Raw genomic sequence first — 14,536 nt, 5'->3', positions numbered from 1 at the left:
CAAAAGGTAAGCATCCAGTAACACAGGATTGGAGCCAATTAAATGTGTACAAAAAATCTTTAATAAATAACATTTATTAAACAAAAGGTAAGAATCCAGTAAGACAGAATTCAAGTGACTGATATAAAACAAATGTGACACTATTATCTATGATGAGACCTTGAGTATATTCAGATTCTTGAGCCTCTAATGAGCCATAAATAATGAGATGGGCAAGCTTGGTTTCCTCTGATGCTGATTTTGATAATGGATAGATCCAAGAGTTTGTTTTAGAGAGAGAACTGTTTTAAAACATCTTGTGAACATCAAGTTGCCTAGTCTTTCCCTAATGCAATATGGTTAAGTTTTGGGATACTGTTTTATTGTGCAAACAGGAAATGTGTGCAGAGATGAATTAGCTAAGTCTCTGTCGCATTGCTGATTTAAAGAGATGTCTGTCCATTTTGCAAAACTATAGAAGCATAAAATTTCCTGCTCCCATGGTCAATCCCTGTTTTGATGTCTGCTTCTCTTCTGCTTACAACCAAATAGTATTGTCTTGATTTTGTGTGTGAAGCATTTGATAAAGAAAGCATTAGGTTGATTCCATCAGATTTATTTTCATCCTCCTTCTGGCTTTTTCAGCCAGTGGAAAAAATATCTGCCAATCACACTACTACAGCAGGAATGGAGTGGGTCTGACTCCAAGACTCTCTTAAGCTCCTTCCCATGACCCTCCTCCTACACTCATTGTATTGCAACCCAAGCTGGATTTTTTTTTTAAAAAAAAAAGGAATAAAAAACAAAACTGCATCACAAGCAGCATTTTCACTTAGGATTTTTTCTGCTTTTCTTTTTCATTTTTGTGTAGACATCAAAAACTGATTTCCAAATTCCTCCACGTAATTTGTTCTGAATGTAATGAGGCTGTTACAACATTTCACTCTTGTGCTATTTCACTATTAGATCATTTCACTGTTACATGATTTCAGGTCCCAGCAAATAGTTTTCATTACATTGCATGTTCCAGCTGTGACCAGCTTTTTTTTTTTTTGGGGTGGGGGGAGAAGACAACAATAGAACAGCAACAGATAACGCCAGCACTATCTTGGAATGACCAATAAGTGCCTTTTTAAGTCTCATCTGACTTCATTTCTAATGTACTGGATAGTGAAATGTAACAGGCTTGAAATGCCTGGCAGCTGTTTTTGAATGCTTTTGGCTTAAGGAGATACAACACTACTTCAGCACCAATATTGTTTAACATTAAGATTATTTAATGTTATCTCACAAATATGTTGGTGACAGATTCAATTCAATAATATGGAGACATGGAAGTAAAAACATTGTTTGACTGGTTGTTTACAAGTGTTGAAAGACCCATATATTCAGTAAGAGATCATGACTCCCTGAAGTTTCTTTTGGTTAAAAAGCAGCCTTCGTTATAAGCATTGAAGGAGTAAAACAAATACGTGATCTAAGAACTTTAAATGATCAAGGTCCCTAAACTCGAGTCTGCTTAGTATCTTGCTTAGGTATTTGGACATGCTGGCAAACATGTACATAATGGATTGGCTTGAGCTGTGTGAGGGGTTGTCTTTCAACCAACCATAGAATCTAATGAAGCAAGCTGCTTCTAACAAAATGACACATTGATAAAATTGTCAGGTGAAACAGTAAATTTAAGTCTAATTTCTCATGGATAGTTTTGTCTCTCCTTGCCGTACAATACAGAGTGCATACAGTATATAACAAACTGGAATTTTAAAACTGATTTGCTGAACAGATCATAACCTAGTTTGCATTTTACACTATTTAATGGGAAGATCATACTTTGAAAGACTAAGTAAATCTCATTGCAGTTTAGAATTATGCATGAAGGAAAACTATTTTATTCAGGGAGATTCCATTGTATTGGACTACCATTTCTCTTAACCTTGATCAGAGATTATCCAGCATAATTGAAGAGTATATCTAGTTAACTTTTATTTTTCAGATTGACCAATGTAATAACAACAACAAAAACAATAATCCTAAAACTGAAAGAAATTAAAATTATAATGTCTATTTAGACATTATAAAGTCAGAATTATGCCCAAAGGATTTTTGAATGAGTTTGTTTTAAACAAATTAGGACAGATTCAAACAGACTTTCTAAGGGTAGTTCAGCAAACGTTGAAGTACAATGATTGAAAAAGCTGCTTTGGCTATGAACAGCAATACCTCATATTAATCTGAATTCTCTGATAGAATGAAGAGAAGCAGTGTTTATATCCAGTTTGGTTATTGATTTTAAATTTAATAAAAGATTACTTTAAGATGGAGATAAGGTGGGTGAAGTTTGTATTCTACTCCTACAAGGCATCATAATTATGGTTTGAATCAGGGATGTCACAGCTAGACAAAACTGTTTACATGTAATCTAGATATTATAAATGGAGATAACAAAAAACTTTGTAACTGCAAGAATTTCAAAGCAAATTTTTATCATGTTATCACTTGCCAAAAATAGGAAACAAGCAAGATTTTGCAATGTCCTTGTAATTTAAAGAGACAGCAATAAAGGGAAAAATAAGTTATTTTCTGGGGTTATAATGCTACATGTTCTATTGGCCATGGTGGTGCAGTGGTTACAATATATTATTGTGGGCTAACTCTGCCCACCGTCTGGAATTAGATCCTGATCAGCTCAAGGTTGACTTAGCCTTCCGTCCTTCCAAGGTTGGTAAAATGAGCCAGATCATTGGGGACAATAAGCTGACATTTGTAAACCACTCAGACAGTGTTGTAAAGCTCTGTGGGACTGTATATAAATCTAGGTGCAGAGCATGTATTATTGTGGTTATAATGTCTTTAAAAATATGGTATTATTTTATTTTTTAAACCTGGTATTCCTTTCTTTTATTTCTACCCATGTCATACTGGATTGTTTGAGAATTCCAAGGTGCACATCTATGACCTACAGATGGCTTGATTTTAATAATTCCCACTCAGTTTTGGAATTCAAGTGAATGAATGTGAAGTGGAACATGCCCTGAAAAGAATTGGCTGGATACTAAATGTTACTTTTATAGCTATTTCATTTACCTATTTATAACAAATAAATAGTCTTCAATCTACAGATTATTCTTTTAAGTAAGATTTGAAAAAGCAAAGATTCACACTGAATCAAGCTTGACTCCTGGTGTTCAAGTTGTTTTCTTGGAAAAGGGCAGATACTGTATGATGTTAAACTTCTGTGTTATTTCTTGAATTCCACATCAAGCCTAGAGTCTGGTGCAGGAGTGAAATGCTATCGGTTCGCTCCGGCTGGGTGAACCAGTAGTAATAAAAACTACTGGTTCGGGTGAACCGGTAGTAAAAAAAAGCTACTGATTCGGTTGAATCGGTAATTAAAAAAAGCTACTGTTTCTTCCGAACCGGTATTTCCAACGATCAGCTGTGCCACGCGGTTTAGCTTTACAGAAAGCTTTGCTAGAAAGCAGGAAATCCTGCTTTCTAGCAAAACTAAATCACATGGCACAGCTGATCCCACTTCGCTGTTCTACTTATCCAACCCTCCTTTTGACGTTTACTGTGCATGCGTGCGCAGCACATGTTTGACATGTACTGCGCATGCATGCACACAGCACGTGCTTGGTGCACAGCACGCATGCGCAGCCAGTGAACTGATAGCAAACCAGTTCAGATTTCACTACTGGTCTGGTGGTCTCCTGTATTAGTACACCTGAAGTACTAACTGCCTCAATTCTTGCGAACCCCTTTTTCCAAGATCAATTTAGTACTGCCATCCTATTATTGATAGTAAAATATAATTTTACTTTTTTATTTTATATGGCTGTCAATTTCAACCAGCGACTTTGAGCAGTGAACAGAATTAAAATCAAAACAATTACAAACATTACAAAAGTTAAATTACAAAGCAGCTGAGAAACATCAAATCCAAATCACTAACATAGCCAAGAAGTGGGCTCGTGCTGAGTTTAATCCTCTTATTAACAGTTCACAGTTGATTAATGCATCAATTCTGCCATTACTCTGTGAATGTATTTGTGCAAGCAGATCATATATATATTTAATACCCATTTTGCTTAGATTAACAATTTGTTTCCTTGCTAATTTGAGGGGATGAAAAAAGTATTGAGACAAATGTTCTTTATTAAAGTATTAATTTTGCAGTTTTTATGGAATCTAGTTTTAAAAGGTAAAGGTTCCCCTCACACATATGTGCTAGTTGTTCCCGATTCTAGGGGGCAGTGCTCATCTCCATTTCAAAGTCGAAGAACCAGTGCTGTCTGAAGACATATCTGTGGTCATGTGACCGGCATGACTAAACACCAAAGGCGCACGGAACGCTGTTACCTTCCCAAAGATGGTCCCTATTTTTCTATTTTCATTTTTTATATGCTTTCAAACTGCTAGGTTGGCAGAAGCTGGGACAAGTAACAGGAGTTCACCCCATTACATGGCACTAGTGATTTGAACCACTGAACTGCCAACCTTTCAATCGACAAGGTCAGCGTCTTAGCCACTGAGCCAACGCAATCTAGTTTTATATATTGTTAAAGAAGTAATATTACAGTGTATGAAATACAATCTTCAATGTGACCTGCTTTCCTACTTCTCTTGAAATGAAAATGTTTTAAAAATACTTCATTACCACTTTTTTTCCAAATCATTTTCCTCAAAACTATATGGTGTGACATCTTTAATATTTTTAAGTAATATTAATGGTCTGGCATATTTAAAACTTCATAATCAAAACTCATAACTGAAGTGTACATATAGAAATTCTGACAGTTGCATTTTGTCACACCTTAGGTATTGTAATTCTTCCGAATTACGATCTTTAAGCACTTTGAAATTATTGTCAGAAAGATTTGGATGATAGATATTTCTTCATTCTATATAAATCCATTATACCTCGAATGTTCTTATATTCTTCCTTGAGGCTTCCTTTGAGGCTTCAGAAATACTTAGTTCGTCAGACTTTTGTCTTGACCTTGACAGCAGTAAATAAGCATGTTCTAAAATGGAAAACATTAAATTAAAATAATGTAGTTTATTATGAGTTTTGAAATACTATTCCATTAATGCAGATATTTCTTTTTCAACAGGGCTTCCAGAGAAAAGTTGAGCAACAATTGCCTATTTAGAAAGACATTTATTGCTAGATGTTGCACCTTCTGTTTATTTCTTCAGCCATTTTTCCTTGGATTCTTTTCCCACTTGCCTGGCTCTAATTGAACTAGCATGTGCTATGATGAGAAACAGCTCAGTGATGGAAGGCAGGTGCTTCTGCAAAAAGTTCAAGATTTCGTTCTTGCATTTTCAGGAGGTTCTGGAAAAGCTACCTTGACCACTGCCTTCTAATTAAAGAAGTTAATTTCTATACTCCTTTAAGAATTAGGATTTAATAACAGTTCCCAAAATTTTCAGTATGGTTCTCCAAAATGTCAATATGTCATTGAAAACAATGGCTTTCACTGCCATTGTTTTCAGTGACTTATTAACACTTTATGAATCCGGTACTAGCCTCCTATTTCTTCCATTCTTTTCCCCTTATTGACCCACCCAGAGTCATTTTCTGAGATGGGCAATTATAGAAATCAAATCAAATCAAATCAAATCAATAGATAAATAATTAAATAATTCCAACTTTAAAAATGGTTCATGTTATTGGGCATGTTATTTTAACTCTTGTTAGATTGGCTACATTGTATTTTAGTATCTTTTTATGAGTGTTCATATAATACTTTTGGTTTTATATATCACATGCTTTAATTATAAGGTAAATAAATAGCATCCTGAAACTAGCATTTTGTCTTGACAGTTGAGGTAAAATAGCTTAAAACGACCTAATAAGTTCATAAGTAATGGCCAAGATTGCTAGAAGAAGAAATGTCATTTCACACATACAAACCAGCAACCTTAATCTAGGTTTAGGATTCTGGTAGATATTTACTGTATTGTATATTGTATATACAATATATTGCAGTGATGGCGAACCTTTTGACACCAGTGCCCAAATTGCGCGTGTGTGCATACCCAAACTGAAAAGTGCGGACATGCACGCGGATGCGCAGAAATGCATGCGCATGCTTAGCAGAGACCCAAAGACCAGTTGGCTGGTGGGAGGAGGGACATCCCAACACCGCCAGCATGGCAAGAGGCAAGATCTTTTTCTTTTGTGAGCTTCTGTTTCATCGTTTGCAGAGAAACAGAAGCTCACGAAAGAAACACCACAGATATCTGACCTGGGGTAATGGCACACATGGCAATAGAGTGTCCCATAGGTTCGCCATCACGGATATATTGTATTATGTGTATTAGGCAAATGGACTGAAAGGGTTACCTAACCTACTTTAAACAGATAACTTGGATTAAAAACATTACAGCTATAGGTTTACAATCATATTTAATTATAACATTTTGCTTCTTCAGTTTTTGCTTCCACCATTATATGATTAACACCAATGGTGTGCCAGTTGTAGTTTATTACAAGGAAAGAATGAAATCTGCCAAAACTATTGCTGTCTTTCTTCTATCCATTTTAAAATAATTGACTTTGTAAATTATGTTTCTGAGCCTCATATAAGCAGTTCCAAATGCTATTTACAACAGACATCCCAATTGTCAGTCAATGTATTTTGCTAGATTTCCAATACAATTTATGAAGGACTCTGAGAAAGCATCAAAAGTAGTAGTTGCATAGCAACGGTACTTGAGAAATATATTGAGAAACAACTTTGGACCAGAAAAATCAATTGTTGTGCATGGAATAAAAATTATGATACTTTTCACTCATGCCAGCCTAATAGTTAATACACAACATGTGTGTTAGAATATACAGTTCATTATCCTGATTTAAAAGTCTGGTTCATAGTAAAGTTAAGAATCAGTTATGTATGCCAGTAATTTCTTGATTCTGATGACTGAAAAATCTTATATCAAATTATTTTAATACCATAATATTTATGTTTTTTCATAAATATTATATCATAAATATAAACATAAAGAAGGCACATATTTTTTCTATACTTCTATCAGTTGTTTATTTGATTTTTCTTGGATATTCTGCCAACATTTCTCAAAGGCAGTTTGCTATGTACAACCTTTGAAACAAAAAAGTCAAAAATTCCACAACATCTTTAACGTTTCTGAAATAACTCTGTCTTCTACTTGTCAGTCATGAATAGTTCAGATTTTGATATCTTCCTTGGTTATCATGATCGGTGCCAAATAGTTTCTGGCCCCATTCATAAAGCAGATCCCATGTTAGAGTTGGGTTTCTGTTAATGCAGAGTTAACAGAAGTTAACTGAAGATGAATAAACCCTCTGTGTGTCAGCTTTGGAAGCCATATTAGGTTAGAAACTTCCATGCTGCCACCTTCTCATGTGTGGGAAAGTAGGAGGGAGGATTTAGTAGAGAGGTTGTCTGTAGACATAGTAGCATTCTTCCTGTTGGTCAAGGTCAGGAGAAGGAGTGGTCGGAGTGAGGTCTCGAGATGGGACAGCGGTTGATTGGAGCATGTGATTGACTGAGGAGTAAGAGGATGGTTTTTGGAGTTTTGATTTACTGAGGGAAAACCTCTCAGATTCGGGTTTTCCCAGATGTGCCAGTTTACCTATTCTAGTAAATAGAACTTTGAAAAATGCTTGCTTCAGAGTCTTTACTTGGAGTTGGGTTTTTTTCTGGAACGCTGACACTGTGATTTGGTTGTTATGAAAAGATCACTTCATTGTCCGAGATCTGATGACGGGTACAAACGTCCACAAATGCAGAGGAAAAGTTACAATAGTTCAATTTAGGCACCAAATGGATGCAGGTGGCTTACTTGGGTTTCTACATTCTCTCTTTATTTGTGATGTCTGAAATATGGAAATGGCCTAATAGTTGCAAGTATCGCTCAGTTGGAATGCAAATGCAAGACTTCTTGGACTGGATCAGTTCAAATATAAAAAGAAGCCCACCTGAAAACCTGTTCGAATTTCTACTTTGTTGCAAAGGAGACAGCAAGGGTTGCTTCTTCTCTCCCCAGTGTGTGTGTGTGTGTGTGTGTGTGTGTGTGTGTGTGTGTGTGTGAGAGAGAGAGAGAGAGAGAGAGAGAGAGAGAGAGAGAGAAATTTGCATAATACTTTTTGGACACAGTATTTATTTACTTGGACTTCTTGGCTTAGGCTCAGAGTGACTTGAGAATGGTAAGTGTAAGGTTAAAAACATATTACTCTGGTCAACACCTAATAATAGTGACATAACTGGGGATATTAAACTATTAAACATTGCCCAACACTGGAAGGCTCTTGTGGTTCTTCAAAAGTCCTAAAAAGTGCTGGCAGTAGGTGATAGTTAGACTGGATATTTGTGGATTAGTTGTTTCAAAGAAAGTGGATTATCACCAATAAATCTTTGGGGTCCTGATGGTGTCATTTGTACAAGGAGGGGATCCCTGAGCATAACAACACATATCCATAATTGTTGGATACTGGTCTATCAGTATATTCTGAACCAACTGAAGCCACTGGAAGTTCTTCAAGATCACCCCAGATTGCAGTAATCCTCTTGGAAAGAGACCAAAGCATGAGTGACAGGTTACACAACACAAAGCTGTGCAAAAGCCTCAGTTCATGGCTACCACCTATAATTTGAGCGGGAAGTCCAGGAGGTTCCCAAATTGCATACCAGATCTGCCTGGGGAGTGCAATACTATTCAGTACTAAAGATGGAAGATCATCATATCCAGGAGCCTGTCAAAATGCTAAGTTTATAGACTTGAGCTGAAGCCTTTTCTTTGCCATCTTGACAACTATAGTCATCAGGCATAATCTCCTTTGCCAGTATTTTATTTGGTAAATAACTTTAGTATTTATTGTTATCTTTAGCCTGTGCTTTTAATGTGCCACATTCTGCTTTGATTTTTACAGTTCTTGCAGTCTTGCAGAAAGGTAGAGTGTAAATAGAATAGAAAGAAAGAAAGAAAGGAAGGAAGGGAAGGAAGGAAGGAAGGAAGGAAGGAAGGAAAGAAAGAAAAAAGAGTGGTCTAATACTGTTGCTAAATTCAGCAATAAACTTTTATTTCTTGTCTAGTTTTACATCTCTGCAGTTACATGTATATTACAAAAGGTAATAATTTTACAAGTGGCAGATATATAAATATACTTTTATAGTTCCTGCCTTGTTATTTGTCATTTCTTTGGTTAATAGAAATAATTTCCCTACCTTATACGGCATGCCCATCACTGCTGGTGTCACATAATAAAATGATTTGGAATGACATTGAAATGAAAGAATGCTGAAAGAAGTGTTTTAGAAATTTTGGGGTTTTGTGGAGTGATAGAGATATCTTGAAGAATAAGTTGAAATGAATGCTATACATGTTATTGCCAAGAAAAAAGTAATGAAAAAGGAAGGAATAAATGAGAATACTGAAAAAAGGAAAGTTGCAGATATAGGTGCTGTAAATACAGATATGTTAAAATATGGATAAAGTTTGCTTTGTATGTAATTTGCCTTGTGTGTGTTGGAAAGCTGCATCTATACCTGATAATTTGAACAATGCTATTATTATTTCCTTATGGAACAAGAAAGATAGCAACACTGAATGTGAAAACTTCAAGGGAATGTGTTTGTTAGATATGCTTGGGAAAGCTTATTGAGTTGATGAGATCCTCAAATAATGAGAAATTTAAAAAATGAAAGAGGATATGAAACATTGTACAGATGTAATGGGAGTAAGGATTGAATGCAAAAGTAGAAGGATATAGCAAGGTATTGATGCTGGTGTAAAATAGAATTAACTATGTTTCTTTCTCTTTCTTAAAATCCTTTCTTAAAATACCTTGCCTTTAATTTCTTGGCTTATTATTTATGTACTTTTCATAATATTGTTTATTCCAAAAGGAGTTTGTTGGGTGTGCATATTTGTATGTATCCAGGTGGGTCTCTACAAACATCCTTAAGAAGTGGAAAAAGCACTTGACTGAAGCTCATTTTATATGTTTGTATTTTCTTTGAAGAGCGTACCTATGAATCTCTTGGGATGGGTTGGGAGGGATGTTGAAGATAGATTTTTAGTAAGCAAGGATCCTGGAACCAGGAGAAGATGGTATGGAAAAGTTCCCGTCAGTTTGCCTTCTAGTAAATAAATATTACATTGGTCATATCCCATGCCTTCATCATTTATATTATGCTTTGAAGCTCAAAATGTATGGGGGGGGATGTACCTGTTAAAATGGCAGTAACTGTATGTATGCATGCATGCATGCATGCATGTATGTATGTATGTATGTATGTATGTATGTATGTATTATTCTTATGAACAACTCAAAATGGTGAACATATCTAATTCTAATTTTTAAATCAATGATTATTCATGTTATTCTCTAAGCAACTGAGTAATGTAAATTAGATGAAGACACAATATGTAGCCCAAGTTTGAATCAGGGTAATAGCTTAATCCAAGCAAAATATTATATTTCCTGCACTATAGTGACTGTTTGGAGAATTCTGTTACTCTGAAATGATAAATTTGAGCATATCATAACCTTTTGGTAATTTATGGTATTTTATATTGCTGTAAAATATAACAAATTATTTTCTGCTAAAAATCTGCAAGAAATGTAAAAATAAATAAAAGGTTTATGTGGAGAGCGAGGTTACAACTAAGCTACATTGATTTTTTGCAAACATGAATTACCTGCAAGTCCTTTACCAATTCTAAGTACAAAATGTAATATTTGTGCTCCAAACTGTAATGTAGTGCTTCATTTCTTCCGTAATTTCTGAATCTGGAAACCAAAATAATGTTCTCCCTCCCACTTTTTTAGCTTACAGCTTGATCTCCAAAGACTATTTCATGGTCTGATAGACTCTAATGGAAGTTGCTGGTAATGAGATAACATTTATTTATACAGAAAATACATTTACTTACTGTACCTGAAATGTATTAGGAGAAAAGTGTATATTTTCCACTGTGTTGCAGATCTTCAGTGATGATACAGTTGATTAAAGAGAACTGGAAATCAACCACACAATTGGCAACTAGAATACATGGCTCCTAGTTTCTTTTTATAAAGGATGAGCAAAAGATTGCGAGATCCTGCCATCACATCCATTACCTTGAGTGAGCAAGCCATAAGAAAGAAGGGGGCAGTTGACAGCCAATTGGACAGAAAAATCAGGCAAGACTGGCATACTTGCCTTACAAGATAGTTGTGAGAGGAAAATAGGAGAAGGAAGGTGTGTTGGATATGCTCACCACATTGAGTTATTTATAAAAATCATAAAGGTGGGATATAAACAAAAAATCAAACAAATAAATACTGTAAAATTAAACACATGTAAGCAGCATCTGCCTATTGTTTTCACTAGCCTACAGTGGAAAGCCTTTTCTCTATGTTGTTTCTATGTTGTTTTCTCTGACTTGAATCAGAGCTGAAGAAGCTTCTTGGATGAGAAATGTCTTCAAAAAAACAAACAAACAAGAAAGTCCAGTTGCTTCTTGAAAAAGCACCTTTGGGACAACTATGACCTGGATGACTGAAAATCTTCACAGACATTTACAGTACCAGCTGTTACTTGCTTTTATTTATTTATTACATTTATATTTCACTTTTCCTCTAGGACTTTAAAGGCAGTATAGTTTTCCATCCCTCATTTAATCCTCCCAGTAATCTTGAGAGGCAATTTAATCTGATAATTACTGACCTGAAGAATATGGGACAATGGAACTGAGTCTGGATCTCCTCAGTTCTATTTGGATGTTTTAACTTGTACACCCCACTGACTTAAATAACTTGGGGATCTCTGCTCTGTTCTTCTCTGCTCTGCTCTGCAATGACACTATCCCATGTTTTTACAAGGCACTATCTCTTGTTAATTTATCAGCAATTAAGTGATCTAGGTTAAAAAAAAAGATTGAGAACAAATACCTGATTCCAGATGGCAAAAATAACCAGGATCATAGCTAATCATAAAATTACATCTTCCAATAAAATGCTCTAGATACCCAGAGGTATAAGTTATCAACTTTTTTTTTTAACTGGGGTGGAATATAGAGTTGACTATGGAGCCAAAAGGATGAGATCTTAGTCCTGTACCTTTCAATATTTTTTTATTAATGATTTAGATAAGGAAGTGTAAGGAATATTGATCTTATATGCATATGTATACAAACCTGGATTGGATAACTAATACCCTAGAATGCAAAAGTAAAACTCAGAATGACCTTGACAGGTGGACTAATTGTTTGAAAATAACAGAATGAAACTCAACAGAAGCAAAGTTGGGAAACATAAATTAGATACCTAAATACAAAATGGAAAATACATGATTTGGCACTACTTGTGAAAAAGATATCGGAGTAACAGTTGATTATAACCCGAATATGTAATCAATGTGCCGAGACTGCAGATAGGGCAGATGTGTGTTCAGAAGTATGGTTTCCAAATCGCATGAAAAGCTATTCCCCTTTAATCTGTAATTAAAGCCTACCTTGAGTATTGTGTGCACTATGATTTAAGAAAAAATTTGTGAAAAAAAGCTAATTCAAAGAAGGGCAATAACGTTGATCAAATAAGTGCTATGAACAGAGAATAAAGGACTAGGAATGTTTAGCCTTAAGCATAACAGACTGGATATAACTAAACTGTTCAAATATCTGAAATTGTGTAACACAGAAGACTTTCAAAAGCTGTTTCGTTTCTAGGGTGTAGCACATAGAATAATGGATTTAAATTAGAGGAAGTCAGATTCTGATTTAATATTGGAAAAGTCTTTCAAGTAATAGCAGCAGTTTGACAAAAGAACCATTTACCTAAAGAGGTGGAGATCTCTTCTTCATTGGATGTGTTCAAATGGAAACTAAACTAAGCACTAAAGAAGGAATTGGACTTGATGGTCTAAATGGTTGCATTTTTTCCAATCTGTGTTTATATTTCCATCTCAATATTGTATTGCACATTCTGTTCCAGAACTTGAAGTTGGAAATTTTATACTTAATGGTGCACTTTAGTTGTTTGGGTGCAGAGATAAACAGCTAAAAAGTATACTCCTTCATATGTGCAATTTCTAGTCTCTGATACATTTGGTTCTTTCTTTATAACAGTACGGAACTGGTTTGCTATTGCCATCGAATTTAGTTCAAAATGTTATCATGATCAACGGTACTGAAGGCTGCTGAGAAATCAAGGAAGGCTAGGTTGGATGAAAACTTCCACTACAAATCTTCCTCATCTCAGTAATATATTCTAGTTTGAACCCAGATTGAAAGTGGTACATTTCTTCAAGGCCTTTAAAGCTGCAAGATGCCTACCTTATCAGTGCCATGCCCAAGAAAAAGTTTGGAGATGGGATGAAAATCGTACAGCTATATTGGATCCAGAAATGATTTCTTTAGTGCACCACTATGGTACTTCTATAAGCTAGTAGGACCATCTCCTCTCTTAAGTATGCTTTTACCATTGCATGGATCTAATAATATATCAACTCCCTTGAACTCTTAACTGAGCAGGAGGGCCATGGAACTAACAGCCACAAGGACCCTGTTTTTAGGAATAACAGGTTCAAACTCATCTCAGGTAACTGGGCAAGAACATGTTACCAGCCCTTCCTTGCCCAAAAGGGACTGGGTTACCGTAAACGAGGCTGCCAGCCAGTAATCAATGGATGTAATAAGAGTGGAGAAATAATTGCATGTTGCTACTCTTACCACCACAATGTAATCCTTAAGAAAGGCTCTTATCTGGACTTGATCAAATTCATTATTTGTCTTCTCCAATTGTGCTCTAGTCACTTCTGCCACTTCATCATCTGGAAGATCCACTAGAATCCACAAATAGATTGCAGTTTTGTGGATGCAGGTCCACAGAGTTGCAATCCAATCAGTCTGTCATTCCAAGCAATAATTAATGCCTCAGTTGAACCATGTATCAACATCTCAAACAGAATTCCAATGTCCCTCAGAAACTAAGCCAGATTAATCACTTGTTTTGGGTGGACCTATAATTGAGAACAGCCATAGAAGATCCCAAGTTTAACATGGAATAATCTGTTTATGACAAAGGACTGATGACCAACTACAAATGATACACTGGGTAAGATTCAAGGTTGCTATGAACTCTTGAAACACCTCTGATTCTGTGTCTCAAAAAGGTAGAATCATATATCTGGGGAATTGTCATAGCATTAATCAGCATAGGTAGGATAACTGCTATGTATAAGGGAGATTACAAAGTCAGAATTTTGGACATTTCCATCTAGTCATTAGAAGACAAACTGAACTCAAGGGAAACTTGACTGTATAAGCTGAGATAGACTAGGGATCTCAGGATTCATAACAAGGGACACTTTTCTTTTCTTAAACTTTGCTTTAGTTGGGAAGCTTTTCCATGTGATTTATCCATTGTGTCCTGATGCTTGGCATTTTGCTTGAAATACACCATAAAAATGTACTCTATTCAACCATAAATCAAAGGAACTTCCAAGGGATACAGGCTGTATCATGTAAAGAGCTCAATGAGCTAGAGCCCTGGATCATTTAGGGAAAGAAAATCCTC

This window comes from Pituophis catenifer, unplaced genomic scaffold, assembly GCF_029215685.1.
Source record: "Pituophis catenifer annectens isolate HBS135680 unplaced genomic scaffold, rPitCat1.0.hap2 SCAF_6, whole genome shotgun sequence".
Classification (NCBI taxonomy): domain Eukaryota; kingdom Metazoa; phylum Chordata; class Lepidosauria; order Squamata; family Colubridae; genus Pituophis; species Pituophis catenifer.
This window is presented reverse-complemented; position numbering follows the sequence as displayed.